Genomic DNA, 20,811 nt, shown 5'->3' with positions numbered 1-20,811 from the left:
ACTTAGTTCTATGAAATGAACCTATGGCTCCCTACTGATCCCTGTGGTTAAAAACACTTCAACACAGGTCTGAGAATGCTTTTATTTTAGTTTATAGTTATATCCTATTAATCCACCAAGGATTTACCATATCACTGTTTGCGTTAGTCCAAAACTCGAATTATCAATGGGAGTCTGGTTAAATAAACCATAAACCTCCATGCAATGGAGGGATGGGATCTATGGTATCATAGATAGCCATTAAAAAGACTAGCTATCCGGGCTTCCCTGGTGGCACAGTGGTTGAGACTCCGCCTGCCAATCCAGAGGACACGGGTTCATGCCCCGGTTCGGGAAGATCGCACGTGCCGCGGAGCGGCTGGGCCTGTGAGCCATGGCTACCGAGCCTGCGCATCCGGAGCCTGTGCTCCGCAACGGGAGAGGCCGCAACAGTGAGAGGCCCACGTAAAAAGGCTAGCTATCCTAATATCTTCTCAGTACTTGATAAAAGTTTGATCTTTTGATAAGTTTAGCTTAGAAAGAGCTAGAGTTACTGTGATTTTCACCTTTAAAGAATTTTTTTTCTTCATGGACCCTTGATAAAACAAGTTACAGAACAGTATGTATTTCTACAAAGAGGTCTTAGTAAGAATTTTTACTTTTTCATCTTTATATCCCTCATTGTATACATATAGTTCAAATTTTTAAAAAGCACTGGTAAGAATAAAGCAGGAAAATTTTAATTAGGAAAAAAGATAGGTCAAGAACTGTGACGGCCTGAGATTTTACACTACAAGCTAACAAGTTAACATGGTACAGTTTCATGAATACTGACAGAAGACACAAGACTCCTGGGTCAGAGATAAAGGACTATTACTGACAAAAATAGCAAAAGCAAAGCGTCGGTATTTTCTTAGACCAGTTTCCCAATCTCCTATTCCCAAAGGTATTGCAAAGAGGGCCAGATGATACCTGCATACACCCTGGGTTGTACTTCAGGAAAATAACTGAGCTTTAAGCATCTAAATCTTTTCAGCAAGCATGCCTGTTCTTTGCTGTGGAGGAAGCCACCTCTGTTTTCCAAGGCTATTCACTATGCAGACATGCTTGAAAAGGTAATCTGGAACAAAGGGAGTCAGTGCCTCTGCTCTCAAAACTTGCAGAAATTTGAGAGACTTATAGAGAATCAGTTCCTAGTAGAATATATATCACTCTTATTAGTGGCTGCATATTTAATGATATTAGTGTTCTATGATATATTTAACTAATATCTTAGCGCTTAGTTGTTTCTAAAGCCATCATTAACATTCTTGGATTTGTCCTATTACTTCTTTGAGATTATTCTAGAAATGGGATCGCCAAGTCAGACTTCAGTCAGACTAAACTTTTTGTAAGATTTTCTTCTGTGTACCTTGCCCTCTAAGAAGCTTGTTGCTCATACCCTGCTTATGTAATAAATATTTGGTTCCCCTTACTTTCGTTAATGTGGGATATTATCAATCTGTTTGATCTCTTCAAATCTAATAGGCAAAGTGATATCTTTGTTTTCATTTGTTGATTATTAATAAAACTGAATATTTTTCACTATATTTATTAACCATGTATCTTCTTTTATATTTTAAATATTGATATCCATCAAGCCATTATTTTTTTTATAAAAGCATTCATCTCTGTCTTATTGATTGGTAAAAAGTCTTTTCTTTTTTTAATTTTTAAATTTTTTATTGGCTGCACCACGCAGCTTGCAGGATCTTAGTTCCCCAACCAGGGATCAAACCCACGGCCCCTGCAGTGGAAGTGCGGAGTCCTAACCACTGGACCACCAGAGAATTCCCGGTAAAAATTCTTTATGTATCTTTTTTTTTATATAACAGAATTTTTATACAACAGAATAAATCTAGTTCCACGCACACCTGTAAATATTTACCCTATTCTTAAGGGCAACCTTCAAGCCCCCAGATTATTACTCTATCTCTGGGGGAAAATCTAGGGTAATTCTACAGCTATAACATAACTATAAACCCCTTTATTTCATCCTTTGGGCATCTCTGTCTTAATATGTCATCAAAGGTCTGTGCTAAATAGCTTAAAACTCATCCAATTGCAAATGTGAATTTTCACATAAGTCCTTCTTTCTTTTCCCTGCCAAATTTTATAGGATTAAGTTTGAAACTGATTATAAAAGCAATGTGGAACGCTAAGAAACAAGACTAAAAAAGGCTCTAATAGAAGAGTTTGATCCTAGCCTGTTATAATAGAAGTGTCTCATCTCTCCTAGTGTTACAGTGAAAGTCATTATCCACTAATATCCCTATTTCCCAGGCCAAGTAAATACAAAAGGTTGTTAAATCTGCATATAAGACACATGTGGTTTTGCTATAAATATGAAACTTAAAGAAGTGACATAATTTGTTAATCTTGCTAGTTGTCTCCCTATCTGGAGACTATTTTAATTACCTTTGAAAATTGTGTTCCGTCAAAAAAACAAATCATTTTTTGCAGATCATAGCTGGAAATTAGAGGACTATAATAGGGAAAATAAATTTAAAGTACTTTAAAGAAGTGATTGCAACATTAAAATGAAGTCCTTCAACTCTATAATAAAGCACCTTTTCCCCACAGAAAGAAAGAAAAAAAAGCTGTTAGGCTGCTATATTCAACTTACAAGAGCAAAATTTGACAAGGACTTTCTGTGAAATGAAAGGCAATGTGTTAAATGAGAACTCAGTCGTGAATGCCAAATCTCAAAATTCTCAAGGAAACCTTTTCACTGATTCCAGGTAGCTGATGTGTTTAGGTAGCAGATACTTAAATATAATTTTAAAAACTAAAACAAAATGAATAAATAATTTCAAGGTCAGGATAAAAACTAAAATAACATAAGAGATCCAGATTCCTCCAGTGCTTGTATTGGTTTAAAGGAATCAAAGTTGAACTAATATTCCTTAAGAGTTGGGAAACCAGTGCCTCTGGATTGTCCAAACTCATGAGGTGCAAAGAGAACCTTCAGAACCCAGTTAGAGACATCCAGGGACCAAAACTATATTATGTCCAAAGAAGCCAGTGGACTTCCCTGCTGGCTCAGTGGTTAAGAATCTGCCTGCCAATGCAGGGGACACGGGTTTGATCCTTGGTCCGGAAAGATCCCACATGCCACAGAGCAACTAAGCCCGTGCGCCACAACTACTGAGCCCAAGAGCCACAACTACTGAAGCCCGTGCACCTAGAGCCCGTGCTCTGCAACAACAGAAGCCACTGTAATGAGAAGACCGCTCACTGCAACAAGGAGTAGCCCCCGCTTACCGCAACTAGAGAAAGCCTGCGTGCAACAACGAAGACCAAACGCAGCCAAAAATAAATAAATAAATATATTTGTTAAAAAGAAAAAAAAAAAAGAAGGCGGCAGCATTTCTGGTGGCACCAGAAAGTGAAAGGTACTTTTGCAGCCAGATGTTGTCAATGTTCTTCATTCTTTGGGTCATAAAGAAAAGACTCCAAGTGGCCAGTAATTGCATTGCTTTTCTTCTTGACATTGTGTAACTATTTGGGGCCCACACATGGACATATATACATGTAACTTTAATCCAACACCCCACAAACTCAGTTTCCCTATCTTGCTCAGGCCCGTACTGGAACGTAAAAGAATATACATGAACTGGACTAGTATCACCTCACCCCCCTCCCTTTTATTTCCTTATTTCTCACAACAACCCCCTTTATATATTGAGCCTCAGGGGGTTAAGTGACTTATTTTATATCTCACACCTAGGAAACAGTCAGTCAAGTTTCTTTCACTCTCAGAAACTTTCAAGACTTGCTTTCTCTTTGTGGCTCTCTTGGCACCTGAGTTTCACTACCTTCTGGAGCACAGTGAGGGTCTGTTGGGCTTTCTTATCCCTCCCTAAGGTGGTCACAGAGGCCCAGCACAGCAGACAGTACCTTCTGCCTTTTGGAAAGAGAAGAGATATTCTCCTGTTTGTGCATCCTATGCCAGGTACAGCTAAAACTCTACCTCTCTATAGTCACGATATCACAAAATTAGCCCGATATGCTCAGGGATGCTCCTTGGGATCATTCTGATAATCTTTGTGTTCTATGCATTTCAGAGGTGGACCTCACATGCAGAATGAGGGAAGAAACCTCTCAGGAGTGAAGAGGCTGGGTAAACAGGTGAGAACAAAGCAGGAAGCAAAGAAGGGATCAGGCACCGTGCAAAATTTCTCTAAAACTCTAGAGGAAGAAATAAACATTCAGGAAACCAAGTGCTCAGGGGATGAGGTCAGTTGGTACTTCAGTCCACAGCTAAGATAACACCAACTATCCCTCTGCCCTCTGGGACAAGACAGATCTGATGCTCTTGGTTCTGAGTGGGGGCAGGGGGATGCCTAGCCATAGTTTGGGATGTCTGGCCCATGTAAAACCCTTCTTCTCTAAGAGATACCCTTATGATCTGTGGGATACTCTGTTAATAAATTCCCCTTTTTGGATTAAAGTCTTACTCTCAGATTCTCACAGGAAGGCACCTTAGTCCTGCCCTCATGCATGCCTAGTTTCTCTCATTCTGGAGCCTTTCTGGTTCACACTCTTCATTTAGTAAACACTTAGTCTTCTTGACCTCCCCCATCTATGATTCTCCTAGGGCTGCTGTAAAAAATCATCATAAAATTGGTGGGTTAAAACAACAGAAATTTATTTCGTCACAGTTCTGGAGGCCAGAAGGCCAAACCTGAGGAATCAGCAGGGCTCCCTCTGAAAAATCCGGGGGAGGATCCTTCCTTGCCTCTTCCAGCTTCTGATGGCTCCAGGAATTACTTGGCCCATGGCAGCCAAAGACCAGTTGCTACCTCCATTTTCATATCACCTTCTCTCCTTTCTTATGACACTTATCATTGGAATGAGGATCCACCCAGCAATCTCTCATGATCCTTAACTTAATTACATCTGTAAAGGGTCTTTTCCCAGTGAGATCACATTCACCAGTTCTGGAATTAGGACATGGACATATCTTTTGGGGAGCCCCCATTCAACCCACTACACGCATGTAGGCACATAGTAGAGAAACCTAACTCAGTTCCTGTTTGTCTGTTTACTTTCCATCCTTTCAACAACACTGTCCAATAGAACTTTCTGCCACAACGGAAATGTTCCATATCTATGCTGTACAACATGGTAGCCACATGTAGCTACTGAGCACTTAAAACGTTAGCTAATAGAATTGAATGACTAAATTTTAAAATTTTTATTTAATTTTAAGCAACTGAAATGTAAGTAGCCCCATGTGGTTAACGGCTGCTATATCGGACAGCCACAGTTCTAAAATTTTTTTGTAGGATTTGCTTTTTATATATTTTTTTCCAACTTTATTGAGGTAGGATTGATTGATAAAAATTGCATATATTTAAGGTCTACAATGTAAGGACGTGATATATGTATATATTTTTAAATGCTTACCACAATCAAGTTAATGAATATATCCATCACCTCACACAACTACCTTTGTCTGTATGTGTGTGGCAAGATTGAAGATCTACTCTCTTAGCAAATGTCAGGTATACAATACAGTACTACTAACTATAGTCACCATGCTCTACATTAGATCTCCAGAGCTTATTTATCTTAAAACTAAAATTTGTGCCTTTTGACCAGTATCTCCCTAACCCCACCCCACCCCCACCCCTGGCAACCACCATTTTACGCTCTGCTTCTATGTCCTCAAAGTTCATACGTTTTTTCACAAATGGCAGGATTTCCTTCTTTTTATGGCTGATTTTTATTCCATTGTATACATATATACCACATTTTATTTATCCATTAATTATTCATGGGCTTAGGTTGTTTCCATATCTTGAAAATTCTAAAATTCTGACAAGGCTTACCTACTGTCTTCTCCTTTCCTGTTTTCTTTCTTTTTTTTTTTTTGTGGTACGCGGGCCTCTCACTGTTGTGGCCTCTCCAGTCGCGGAGCACAGGCTCCGGACGCACAGGCCCAGCGGCCATGGCTCATGGGCCCAGCAGCTCCACGGCATGTGAGATCCTCCCGGACCGGGACACGAACTCGCGCCCCCTGCATCGGCAGGCGGACTCTCAACCACTGCGCCACCAGGGAAGCCCTCCTTTCCTGTTTTCTGTCCTTACGAGTTTACACTCATTTCTTTATTGTCCTTCTCATGAGATTATAGAAAGTAGCAAAGATAAATACATGAGATTGTGGAAAGTAGCAAAGATGAATACATGTATTCACAAAAATAAATACAAGTAGCAAAGGTGCTTAGTCTGCCATATTTAACTGGATGGCCCTATCAATTATCATGGAACTAGCTCATATTCTCTCATTATGATAAAAACTATCATGGGAAGGGGAGTTCATTAACAAATTCAATATTTGGGTGGCTTTTTCTGGGTCATTTTAGCTAAGGTCTCAATCTTAGGGCAGAAGAAAAATGGAATAATGGTACCTTGAGACTGCAAAAGCCAGGGTCGGCTGCCCATATTAATGACTCTTTTGAAAACGTACACTATTTTAAAAGAATATGGAAGTCATTAGGCAGGTAGAATGTTAGATGATGTTATTAACTTTGTTACCACACCATATGAATCAGACATAAGTACAAGGTCAAGTCTGACTCAGGCAACAAAGATTTCACAAAGATTTTATGAATTTTAAAATTAAAATTATGTGCTCGCTTCAGCAGCACATATACTAAAATTGGAACGATACAGAGAAGATTAGCATGGTCCCTGCGCAAAGATGATGCGCAAATTCGTGAGGCGTTCCATATTTCACCCGCACAGAGGATTGGTGCCGACCAGCAATCACCAGCCTGAGAGGCTTGTCTGCTCACCCGCCGGGGCGGGCAGAGGCTGGGAGCTGAGGCTCCGGCTTCGGAGGTCGTATCCCAGGGAGAGGACTGGGGTTGGCTGCGCGAACACAGCCTGAAGGGGGCTAGTGCGCCACAGCTAGCCGGGAGGGAGTCCGGGAAAAAGTCTGGACCTGCCTAAGAGGCAAGAGACCATTGTTTCCTAGGGCACGAGGAGAGGGGATTCAGAGCACTGTCTAAACGAGCTCCAGAGACGGGCACAAGCCGCGGCCATCAGCGTGGATACCAGAGACGGGCATAAGATGCTCAGGCTGCTGCTGCAGCCACCAAGAAGCCTGTGTGCAAGCACAGGTCACTCTCCATACCTCCCCTCCTGGGAGCCTGTGCAGCCCGCAACTACCAGGGTCCCATGATCCAAGGACAACTTCCCCGGGAGAATGCACGGTGAACCTCCGGCTAGTGAAATGTCACGCCGGCCTCTGCCGCCGCAGGCTTTCCCACATCCGTACCCCTCCCTCCCTCCAGCCTGAGTGAGCCAGAGCCCCCGAATCAGATGCTCCTGTAACCCCATCCTGTCTGAGTGAAGAACAGACGCCCTCAGGAGACCTACACACAGAGGGGAGGCCAAATCCAAAGCTGAACCCCAGGAACTGTACAAACAAAGAGAAAGGGAAATCTCTCCCAGCAGCCTCAGGAGCAGTGGATTAAATCTCCACAATCAACTTGATGTACCCTGCATGTGTGGAATATCTGAATAGGCAACGAATCATCCTAAAATTTAAGCGGTGGACTTTGGGAGCAACTGTAGACTTGCAGTTTGCTTTCCGCATCTAATTTGTTCCTGGTTTTATGTTTCTCTTAGTTTAGTATTTAGAGTTTATTATCAGTGGTAGAATTGTTTATTGATTTGGTTACTCTCTTTTTTTTTTATAGGTAAAATTTTTTTTCCTTTTTCTCTTTTTCTGAGTGTGTATGTGTATACTTCTTTGTGAGATTTTGTCTATATAGCTTTGCTTTTACCATTTGCCTTACGGTTCTGTCTGGGTTTCTTTGTTTGTTATTTTTTTACTATAGTTTTTAGCACTTGTTATCATTGGTGGATTTTCTTTTTGATTTGGTTGCCCTCTTCTTCCTTTCCTTCTTTCTTTTTTTCAAACTTTTCTTTTAAGCCATGTGGCTGACAGGGTCTTGCTGCTCCAGCCGGGTGTCAGGCCTGTGCCACTGAAGAGGGAAAGTCAAGTTCAGGACATTGGTCCACCAGAGACCTCCTGTCTCCACGTAATAACAAGCGGCGAAAGCTCTCCCAGAGATCTACATCTCAACACTAAGACCCAGCTCCACTTAATGACCAGCAAGCTCCAAGACTTGATACCCTATGCCAAACAACTAGGAAGACAGGAACACAAGTCCACCCATTAGCAGAGAGGCTGCCTAAAATCATAATAAGTTCACAGACACCCCAAAACAAACCACCAGAGGTGGACCTGCCCACCAGAAAGACAAGATCCAGCCTCATCCACGAGAACAGGCACTAGTCCCCTCCACCAGGAAGTCTACACAACCCACTGAACCAACCTTAGCCAATGGGAGCAGACACCAAAAACAATGGGAACTACGGACCTGCAGCCTGCAAAAAGGAGACCCCAAACCCAGTAAGTTAAGCAAAATGAGAAGACAGAGGAACACACAGCAGATGAAGGAGCAAGGTAAAAACCCACCAGACCTAACAGATGAAGAGGAAATAGGCAGTCTACCTGAAAAAGAATTCAGAATAATGATAGTAAAGATGATCCAAAATCTTGGAAATAGAATGGACAGAATGCAAGAAACATTTAACAAGGACCTAGAAGAACTAAAGATGAAACAAACAATGATGAACGACACAATAAATGAAATTAAAAATTCTCTAGAAGGAATAAATAGCAGAATCACTGAGGCAAAAGAACAGATAAGTGACCTGCAAGACAAAATAGTTGAAATAACAACCGCAAGGCAGAATAAAGAAAAAAGAATGAAAAGAATTGAGGACAGTCTTACAGACCACTGGGACAACATTAAATGCACCAACATTCGAATTATAGGGGTCCCAGAAGAAGAAGAGGAAAAGAAAGGGACTGAGAGTATATTTGAAGGGATTACAGTTGAAAACTTCCCTAATGTGGGAAAGGAAAGAATCAATCAGGTCCAAGGAGCACACACAGTCCCACACAGGATAAATCCAAGGAGAAAAATGCCAAAACACATATTAATCAAACTATCAAAAATGAAATACAAACAAAAAATACTAAAAGCAGCAAGGGAAAAACAACAAATAACACACAAGGGAATTCCCATAAGGTTAACAGCTGATCTTTCAGCAGAAGCTCTGCAAACCAGAGGGAGTGGCAAGACATATTTAAAGTGATGAAAGTGAAACACCTACAACCAAGACTACCCTACCCAGCAAGGATCTCACTCAGATTCGATGGAGAAATGAAAACCTTTACAGACAAGCAAAAGCTAAGAGAATTCATCACCACCAAACCAGCTTTAAAACAAATGCTTAAGAAACTTCTATAGGCAGGAAACACAAGAGCAGGAAAAGACTTACAATAACAAACCCAAAAAAATTAAGAAAATGGTAACAGGAACATACATATCAATAATTACCTTAAATGTAAATGTATTAAATGCTCCAACCAGAAGACATAGACTGGCTGAAGGGATACAAAAACAAGACCCATATAAATGCTGTCTACAGGAGACCCACTTCAGACCTAGGGACACATACAGACTGAAAGTGAGGGGATGGAAAAAGATATTCCATGCAAATGTAAATCAAAAGAAAGCTGGAGAAGAAATTCTTATATCAGAAAAAATAAACTTTAAAATAAAGACGATTACAAAAGACAAAGAAGGACACTACGTAATGATCAAGGGATCAATCCAGAAGAAGATATAACAACTGTAAATATTTATGCACCCAACATAGAGCACCTCAATACATAAGACAAATGCTAACAGCCATAAATGGGGAAATCGACAGTAACACAATCATAGTAAGGGACTTTAACACCCCACTTTCACCAATGGACAGATCATCCAAAATGAAAATAAATAAGGAAACACAAGCTTTAAATGATACATTAAAAATAGATGGACTTAATTGATATTTATAGGACATTCCATCCAAAAACAGCAGATTACACTTTCTTCTCAAGTGCTCATGGAACATTCTCCAGGATAGATCATATCTTGGGTCAAAAATTAAGCCTTGGTAAATTTAAGGAAATTCAAATCATTTCAAGTATCTTTTCCAACCACAACGTTATGAGACTAGACATCAATTACAGGAAAAAATCTGCAAAACATACAAACACATGGAGGCTAAAAAATATACTACTAAATAACCAAGAGATCACTGAAGATATCAAAGAGGAAATCAAAAAATACCTAGACACACCACTGTAAAGCAACTATACTCCAAAAAAGATGTTAAAAAAAAATACCTAGAAACAAATGACAATGAAAACACGATGACCCAAAACCTATGGGATGCAGCAAAAGAGTTCTAACAGGGAAGTTTATCACAATACAATCCTACCTCAAGAAACAAGAAACATCTCAAATAAACAACCTAACCTTACACCTAAAGCAATTAGATAAAGAAGAACAAAAAACCCCAAAGTTAGCAGAAGGAAAGAAATCATAAAGATCAGATCAGAAATAAATGAAAAAAATGAAGGAAACGATAGCAAATATCAATAAAACTAAAAGCTGGTTCTGTGAGAAGATAAACAAAATTGATACACCATTAGCCAGACACATCAAGAAAAACAGGGAGAAGACTCAAATCAACAGAATTTGAAATGAAAAAGGAGAAGTAACAACTGCCACTGCAGAAATATAAAGGACCATGAGAGATTACTACAAGCAACTACATGCCAATAAAATGGGCAACCTGGAAGAAATGGACACATTCTTAGAAAAGCAAAACCTTCCAAGACTGAACCAGGAAGAAACAGAAAATATAAACAGACCAATCACAACCACTGAAATTGATACTGTGATTAAAAAACTTCCAACAGGGCTTCCCTGGTGGCGCAGTGGTTGAGAGTCCACCTGCCGATGCAGGGGACATGGGTTCGTGGCCCGGTCCGGGAATATCCCACGTGCCGCAAAGCGACTAGACCCGTAAGCCATGGCTGCTGAGCCTGCGCATCCAGAGCCTGTGCTCCGCAGCGGGAGAGGCCACAACAGTGAGAGGCCTGCGTACCGCAAAAAAAAAAAAAAAAAAAACTTCCAACAAACAAAAGCCCCAGACCAGCTGGCTTCACTGGCGAATTCTATCAAACATTTAGAGAATAGCTAACACTTATCCTTCTAAAACTCTTCCAAAATATAGCAGAGGGAGGAACACTCCCAAACTCATTCTACGAGGCCACCATCACCCTGATACCAAAACCAGACAAAGATGTCACAAAGAAAGAAGACTACAGGCCAATATCACTGATGAACATAGATGCAAAAATTTTCAACAAAATACTAGCAAACACAATCCAACAGCACATTAAAAGGATCATATAACATGATCAAGTGGGGTTTATCCCAGGAATGCAAGGATTCTTCAATATACGCAAATCAATCAATGTGATAAACCATATTAACAAACTGAAGGACAAAAACCATATGATCATCTCAATAGATGCAGAAAAACCTTTCAACAAAATTCAACACTGATTTATGATAAAAACCCTCCAGAGAATAGACATAGAGGAACTTACCTCAACATAATAAAGGTCATATATTTCAAACCCACAGCCAACATCATTCTCAATGGTGAAAAACTGAAACCATTTCCTCTAAGATGAGGAGCAAGACAAGGTTGATTAGCCACAGCAATCAGAGAAGAAAAAGAAATAAAAGGAATCCAAATCAGAAAAGAAGAAGTAAAGCTGTGACTGTTTGTAGATGACATGATACTATACATGGAGAATCCTAAAGATGCTACCAGAAAACTACTAGAGCTAATCAATGAATCTGGTAAAGTAGTAGGATACATAATTAATGCACAGAAATCTCTGGCATTCTTATACACTAATGATGAAAAATATGAAAGTGAAATTAACAAAACACTCCCATTTACCATTGCAACAAAAAGAATAAAATACCTAGGAATAAACCTACCTAAGGAGACAAAAGACCTGTATGCAGAAAACTAAAAGAAATTGATGAAAGAAATGAAAAATGATACAAACAGATGGAGAGATATACCATGTTCTTGGATTGGAAGAATCAACATTGAGAAAATGACTCTACTACCCAAAGCAATCTACAGATTCAATGCAATCCCTATCAATCTACCACTGGCATTTTTTACAAAACTAGAACAAAAAATTTCACAATTTGTATGGAAACACAAAAGACCCCGAATAGCCAAAGCAATCTTGAGAACGAAAAATGGAGCTGTAGGAATCAGGAATCCCAGATTTCAGACTATACTACAAAGCTACAGTAATTAAGACAGTATGGTACTGGCAGAAAAACAGAAATATAGATCAATGGAACAGGATAGAAAGCCCAGAGATAAACCCACGCACATATGATCACCTTATTTTTGATAAGGGAGGCAAGAATATACAATGGAGAAAAGACAGCCTCTTCAATAAGTGGTGCTGAGAAAACTGGGCAGCTACATGTAAAAGAATGAAATTAGAACACTCCCTAATACCATACGCAAAAATAAACTCAAAACGGATTAAAGACCTAAATATAAGGGCAGACACTATCAAACTCTTAGAGGAAAACATAGGCAGAACACTCTATGACATAAATCACAGCAAGATCCTTTTTGACTCGCTCCTAGGGAAATGGAAATAAAAATTTAAAAATGGAACCTAATGAAACTTAAAACCTTTTGCACAGCAAAGGAAACCATAAACAGGACGAAAAGACAACCCTCAGAATGGGAGAAAATATTTGCAAAGAAATCAACAGAAAAAGGATTAATCTCCAAAATATACAAGCAGCTCATGCAGCTCAATATCAAAAAACCAAACAACCCAATCCAAAAATGGGCAGAAGACCTAAATAGACATTTCTCCAAAGAAGATATACAGATTGCCAAAAAACACATGAAAGGATGCTCAACATCACTAATCATTAGAGAAATACAAATGTAAACTACAATGAGGTATCACCTCATATCAGTCAGAATGGCCATCATCAAAAAATCTAGAAACAATAAATGCTGGAGAGGGTGTGGAGAAAAGGGAATCCTCTTGCACTGTTGGTGGGAATGTCAATTGATACAGCCACTATGGAGAACAGTATGGAGGTTCCTCAAAAAACTAAAAATAGAACTATCATATGACCCAGCAATCCCACTACTGAGCATATACCCTGAGAAAACCACAATTCACAAAGAGTCATGTACCACAATGTTCATTGCAGCTCTGTTTACAATAGCCAGGACATGGAAGCAACCTAAGTGTCCATTGACAGAAGAATGGATAAAAAAGCTATAGACAATGGAATATCAATGTATATACAACGGAATATATATATATATATATTCACGTGAATATATATATATATACACACACAATATATATGTATATATATATACATCAATGTATACACAGTGGAATATATATATTCACGTGAATATATATATATATATATATTCACATCCATGTATATACAATGGAATATCACTCAACCATAAAAAGAAACTCAACTGAGTTATTTGTAGTGAGGTGGATGGTGACTTCACAATCAGAGTGAAGTCAGAAAGAGAAAAACAAATACTGTATGTTAACATATATATATGGAATCTAAAAAAAAAAGAAAGAAAAAGGTCCTGAAGAACCTAGGGGCAGGACAGGAATAAAGACGCAGAAGTAGAGAATGGACTTGAGGACACAGGGAGGGGGAACGGTAAGCTGGGACAAAGTGAAACAGTGGCATGGACTTATATACACTACCAAATGTAAAATGGATAGCTAGTGGGAAGCAGCTGCATAGCACAGGGAGATCAACTCAGTGCTTTGTGACCACCTAGAGGGGTGGGATAGGGAGGGTGGGAGGGAGATGCAAGAGGGAGGAGATATGGGGATATATGTATATGTATAGCTGAGTCACTTTGTTATACAGCAGAAACTAACACACCATTGTAAAGCAATTATACTCCAATAAAGATGTTAAAAATAAATAAAATTATAATTATTTTTCCAAGTCTCTTTCCAATTTGTATTCCTTCAAATTCTGCCCCTTTTTGTCATCCTGTAAGAAAGGCAGGCAAAGCAAAGATTTATCCTCCCATAGTGACCAGTAGCTTTATCTGTAGTTTGTCAAAATAGGCCACGACCAGCCTCCTAAAGGTTAGGTCAAACTTTGAAATCTTAAATTATCAGTCTCTTATGTGTTCAATAGTAAACTGATCATCCTGTTCACACTGTGCTATAAGGAACACTTAATAAATGTGCAAGAAGAGTCAGACAGAAAGCACACAAAGAAAGAAGCTTGCTTGCAGGTAAGTTGCAAAGAAGCCAGACTTGAGAACTGATTGAGCAAATAGAAAACACAAGGAATATATTCACTTTTTTAATTGCCAAGGTTACTGAATTTATAGTTAGTCTGTTCATGAAGAAAAAAAAAAACAGTTTTCTCACAGCTAACATCTGCATATGTCATAATCTATCTTCAGACATCAGTTTTACAAAAGTCAGAGATAGAGTTGCTTTGTTAGGGAGTTGGTAACTTACAGGAAATGCTAACTTACAGGAAATGCTCAAGAATTCTTTTGTCTTGGAGACTAAAACTATACAGAATAAAATTGTTATTTTTGGTTTATCTCAGAGTGCAATGTGGGTTTTATTTTATCCTGACTGTGGGACATTATGGGCACACTTATTCATAATGGTGGCAGGGCCATATCAATTTTACTTCCACAGTTGATAACCTAACTCAATTAGCTACTAACAAATTATACTGAGAAAGCCATTATGCAGATGACTAAAGCCAACAAGCCATTCAATGTCAGTTAATGTGGATACAGGTTTTCCCATGTTCCAGACTACTGAACAGGCCTCTCTCCCTGTATTATCACTAAAATCATATCCCAACAATTTAGTTTATTAGGATAACATTAATGGTGACAAGTGGACACAAAATGGCCTATAATCTAAGTTGGCAAACTATGACTTGTAGGCCAAATTCAGCCCATCCACATGGTCTTATAAATTTTTATTGGAACATAGTTAAGCCCATCCATTTACATATTTTCTATGGCTTCTTTTGCTCTACAATGGCAAAGTTGAATAGATGCAACAGAAACCTGCTGCCCACAAAACCAAAAATATCTACTCTCTGACCCTTTACTGAAAACACTTGCCATGCCTTGATCTATGATTTCAAATGAAGTTCGGAATTATTATTAATTTAGTACGTTCCTGGAATATCCAAATGTCCAGCCTTATAATATTAGGTTATAGACATTAAGGTCACATACATGTTGAATATGTATTAAAGCTCCTTTTTATTAAGTCATTTCTATCTCAAAGGAACACAATGTATCTTTAGAAAAAAGATGAAGTATGTCTTCAAATTTTGCCTATGGAAATAAAGGCTTAGAAAATATATTGTGCTACCTGGTTGACTCAGGGAAAGGTGATTACTCCAAGCCTCAGTTTCCTCATCTAGAAAATGAGAGTAATCCATACTTCATGGAATAAGTGATTTATTGGGAGAATTAAATTCAATGAGGTGGGTAAAATATTTAGCCCAGTACCTGGCACTCAATGCATGTTAGCTATTAATAATACCATCACTTAGTTAATTAAAAATAGAAGCATGGGGCTTCCCTGGTGGCACAGTGGTTGAGAGTCCGCCTGCCGATGTGTACCGCAAAAAAAAAAAAAAAAAAAAATAGAAGCATGATTAGGTAGTAAATGAGGACTTCTGGTAGAAAAAAAAGAATATAGAAAATCACATTTCTTTGTATAAACTCTGATGTCTAACAATGAATTCCTTTTTAAAAATTAAACATGCAACTAAGCATACTGTCACATAGATAAATCTCAGTGTAAAGGCTTCCTACAACAATAATATATATGACAGAGCACTTATTAGAAAAGAAAAATACTGCCTTAAAGAATGTGAATTGGCAAACAGTACCTGGTAAGAGACATGCCTGGCAAGACTCCAGGACATACCCGCTCCTGCATTTAAGACAGTCAACTGGTCTTAAATCTGAACTATTAATTCCAGTTGGAAAGACAACTTTTAGTGGAGCCAAATAGTGATGGTTGAGTAACCAAGACATGCTATGCTTATTGATTCAAAGGAAAAAAAAAAAGCCTTGATTTTTTTTCTGTATTGTTTTTAAGCTGTTTATTGGATTTTAAGTCATCTGACATAAAAAGCTCCTCCCTCAAAGAGCCGCCTAGACAAGAGGATGTATCCATTTATACCAAATGGGCCCTTATACTGAACCCAATCAAGACATACGGGAGGGCTTCCCTGGTGGCGCAGTGGTTGAGAGTCCGCCTGCTGATGCATGGGACACAGGTTCGTGCCCCGGTCGGGATAGATCCCACATGCCGCAGAGCGGCTGGGCCCGTGAGCCATGGCCGCTGAGCCTGCGTGTCCGGAGCCTGTGCTCTGCAACGGGAGAGGCCACAGCAGTGAGAGGCTCGCGTACCACCAAAAAAAAAAAAAAAAAAAGACATATGGGAACCTCAGCAAGATGACAATATGGTATCACTTTACATTAGTATTCCTTAAACATTTGTTCACCTTTTATTCAATGGATAAAGGATTTTCTATTTAAATTTTCTACTCCTTACATTCCATTCCAAACATATGAATATTAACTTCTGCTTTTTCCCCCAGTGTCTTCCACCATGCCTTTCTGTGATAGACTAAATATGGCCACAAATTTTTTTGCAGGAAATGGAGTCTATTTTCCAATTGCTTGAATCTGAGTTGGCCTTGTGGTTTGCTTTGACCATTAGAATGAGGGAGAAATGACATGTGTGACTTCCAAGCATCAGTTCACTTGCAGCTTCCATGCTCACCCCGTGGAACACAAAGAAGCCCAGCTAGCCTTCTCGAGGATGATGGCCTTCCTGGAGTGAGACATGATATGGAAAGAAAGGCCCAGCCACCTCATGCATTCCAGCTCTTTCAGCTGATACCTTGGACCTATGAATGAGGTTATCCAGAATGAGCTGGCCCCAGACAGTCTGCCAAGGGGACTCAAAAGCATGAGTGAACACAGCCAACTCCAAGTGCAGCAGAGATGAGCCGCCCCAAATGAACCCTGCCCAAGTTAACAATCTACAGAATGATGAGCAAACAAAGAGCTATTATTTAAAGTCACTAAGTTTTGGATCTGTTATGTGAAAACTGAGACACATCCCATTTGATACATTAGGCTAAAATTAAGGCAGCCCAAACCTATTAATCCCCACGTGAAATTAAGAGAATTAGAGTAGAGGTAGGACTTGATCAAGTCCTACCAAAGATGATGGAAGAAGACTAAGGTGTTGAAGAGAAGCAGCTTATGAAGCTTCTGAATTACTTCAGCTGCTCCACAACAAATAGTTCTAACTTTCCAGTCACAGAATTGCAGAAAGTTAGAAGTCAAAGGAAACATTAAAATCTTATGGTCCACTATTGTATAGCACAGGGAACTCTGCTCAGTATTCTGTAACAACCGAAATGGGAAAAGAATTTGAAAAAGAATAGATACATGTATATGTATAATAGAATCACTTTGCTGTATGCCTGAAACTAACACAACATTGTTAATCAACTATACTCCAATATAAAATTTTAAAAATTAAAAAAAAAATCTTATGGTCCAAACCCCTCTCTTTATAAATTGGGAAACTGAGGGCCAAGGAGCAAGACACTTGTCCACAGTGAGGGGATCTTGGGCAGAGCTAAAGCTTGACTCCATGTCTGCTTTATAATTGCTTTCTCACTGCTTCAGCAGGCATAAAATCCTTCCCCACACATCACATCAGTTTACCCTCTTACCCACTCTAAGAAGTGGGTGGGGCAGATATTATGATTCTAATTTTATTAAGGAAGAAAGTGAGGCCAAGATTAATCCAAGTTCCCCTTGCTAAGACTGCCAAAGTTCAGAATAGAACTCAGGACTTTGGCCCCTCATCAACTAGATTAATTCAGTCAACATTTGCCAAGCACCTGCTATGTGCAAGCTGGTATGCTGCTGGGGAGAGTCAAATGAATAATTACAAGTGTTTCTAACCCAGCAAAGGAGATGAGCCTCTTCTAAGAGATGAGAAACTTCACTTTACTCTCCTCACTTCTGGGCCCTAGGGTCTCTGAGAAAGCATGCGGTTTTCTCCTGTTCTTACTAAGAACAAGCAGACTGGAGTGTGCAGCCTGGTATCAGACTTGTAGCTATTGGGCAGGTCCTTATGACAGCTATATTTCTTTGGTCACAGGCAACAGAAACTACAGGCAACAGGCTGCTCAGAATAAACATAAGTGCATGGGAACCAGTGAGAAGACTGGAGAACTAGATTTGACCACCAACAGAATCCAGCTGCTCCAGAGGCTGTTAAGAAGGAATTCAGGAGTTATCTTTAAGACCTGTCTGCCAATGAGACAAATGGATTCCAACCATATTCAGTCTCTTTGTCCCTCTACTTAAGATTCATACTCCAGGGAGGGAACATTCAACTGGTCTAACTTGGATCAAATCCTAGCTCTTGGCTAGTAAAGGACAGTGCACCCGATTGGAGTCCCACCAGGCTACTTCCAGCAGGGACAAGGTAATGAGCCTAACATGATGCTGTTAGGAAGAAGAAAATGATTTTAGGCAGCCAAAGAGAAAGAAAAAAAAAATCCATAAGACTCTTAGAGTAACAGAAAACCAATTCCATCCTCTAGAAAATAAAACTGGGCATCAATTCCCAGCACTCTTAGTCTGTAATGGCTCCATGTGAACCATCTTGGCAGTAATTTAAGAGTTTGGCAAGTGGCAGTTACCCATATACCATCTACCACAGTTGCAGCATGAGTATAAAAAGCACACATCCAACCATGCTGAGCTTGAGACAGCCTTCTTTAGTAACAGAAACAATAACTGTCACACTCTTCTGTCACTTGTGCTTTATCACTGCCACTCTTGGGGGGTGGTGAACCAAAATAATAATAATAATGAAATAATTGTGTCTAGAGGCACCAGACTAGGCATTTTATATACATTAGCTTTTCTTTTACTAACACTGCTTTATGGCATGCAAAATACACAGGATACAACTTCATTCTGTCTTATGGTTGTCCTTGGCCAATATTTTCTCCTTTTTATTTCTAGAAGTCTCTAGTGATTATTTCTATCACCAGCATTATTTCTATAGGATGCTATAGGTCTAGTTGACAACAATAAGGGGCTTCCAGAGAAAAAAAAGTTCCAGAAAATGAAAGCTGCAGAGAATACTGCCTTGAGTTTTCTCAGGAGCTAACTCGTGCCAGCCTGCAATATTTCCTCTGGCTTCTAGGTTGAAATATTTTGCTTTTGGATTGACTTCGTAGGTGTAACATAAAAGAGAAAAATCAACTGGCTTACAGAAATAGATCACAGGCAGGCCGAGGCCCTGGTCTTGCTAGGGAACAGGTAACCTACAGAATTTGCCTTTGCAGTGAATATCCAGGGATAGTCTGAGGTTGCTTCGCCCTGGCTACTGAACCTGGTTAGCAGGCAGGCACACAGCCTGAGTCTCCAGAACAGCCCAGAGCATCTTCCCTCTGTGTAGGTAGAGTCAACAGCAGGTGGGAAAGTTTGGGGGATGAGGAAATCCCAATATCAGTCTGGGAGCATCCTGCTTTGTCTATTTTTTGTAGTCATCATAAAGCAGTTCAATTTTTATATACTTTACTATTTAAACTGTATGTTAATAAACAGTATCTGCTGGCATTTTTCTATCAGTCACAGCATCACTTTGTTATACAGCAGAAATTAACACAACACTGTAAAGTAATTATACTCCAATAAAGATGTTTAAAAAAAAAAAGAAGCAGACTGGGGAAGGAGAAGAGCTGTTAGGTCAAGGAGCATTGATCACCTGCTGGATAAATGGAGGAGAGGGATTTTATCTGAAGCAAGTAAAGGTGGTAGTTCAAAAAATGAATCTGATTCAGACTGAAATCAAGGACCAGCCAAAGATAAAACAGAGCAAAGAATAAATATTTCTCAAGGGATTTAACAAACAGAAAAGATAGGGAGAAAGCTAACCCTATAATACTGTATTAAAAAAAACTAAAAGTTTGGAATAATTTCAGGAGTCTAGTACACTGTTGAGTGCTGAGAGCAGACACCTAGAGACAGAGGCATGAAGGCATCAAGATATTCATCAATATCATTTAAGGTGTTAGTCTAGGTAAAAATGGACATTATATACATGAAGGTAAAAGAAAATAAGCATTGATATGAGTGCATTTAGTTAGACTCTTTTTGTACAGTAAAAATAAGCAGGCCCCAGTTATATCTTATTTTGGAAGTATAGTACAGTTGACCTTTAAAGAACAAGGGTTTGAACTGTGAGGGTCCAATTATGTTCAAATTTTTTTCAATAGTAAATACCATAGTACTGCATGATCTGCAGTTGGTTGAACCCACAGATGTGGTACCTGCAGATGGCTGACTATAAATTATATTCAGATTTTCAACTGCACAGAGGCTCAGAGCCCTTCACCTCTGCATTGTTTAACAGTCAACTGCATAAGGACAGGTAAAGAGTAAGGAGGCATTGAGAAAACATCTCAACCACCAAAGAGTTAATCTGAGGCCAAATGTCCAACATTAAGAGAAAGAAGAAGGCTCACCAAGAACTGGAATGAAAGTTTGTCCCTGCGATTCCCAGCAGAAGCTCTGGGAACACAGGGCATCTTGTCATCCCATCAGAAACAACAGTCCAGGGTGCTTCCGGGAAGATGGCGGAGGAGTAAGACACGGAGATCACCTTCCTTCCCACAGATACACCAGAAATACATCTAC

At 39.4% G+C, this 20,811-nt stretch overlaps 1 long non-coding RNA gene and 1 other non-coding gene across 3 annotated transcripts in view; one reads left to right on the top strand and one right to left on the bottom strand.

The window, feature by feature from the left end:
• LOC141278188 (uncharacterized) overlaps window positions 1-20,811 on the bottom strand; it is a 498,343-nt gene that overhangs the window by 434,570 nt on the left and 42,962 nt on the right. The window lies entirely within an intron of this gene.
• Window positions 6,656-6,762, top strand: LOC117312070 (U6 spliceosomal RNA). Its single transcript, XR_004526238.1, has one exon. It is a non-coding gene; the product is annotated as a U6 spliceosomal RNA (small nuclear RNA).

The sequence above is a fragment of the Tursiops truncatus genome, chromosome 3 (assembly GCF_011762595.2).
Source record: "Tursiops truncatus isolate mTurTru1 chromosome 3, mTurTru1.mat.Y, whole genome shotgun sequence".
NCBI classification, from domain to species: Eukaryota; Metazoa; Chordata; class Mammalia; order Artiodactyla; family Delphinidae; genus Tursiops; species Tursiops truncatus.
Note: the sequence above shows the minus strand (reverse complement) of the source record. Positions and strands in the feature narration are given on the sequence as shown.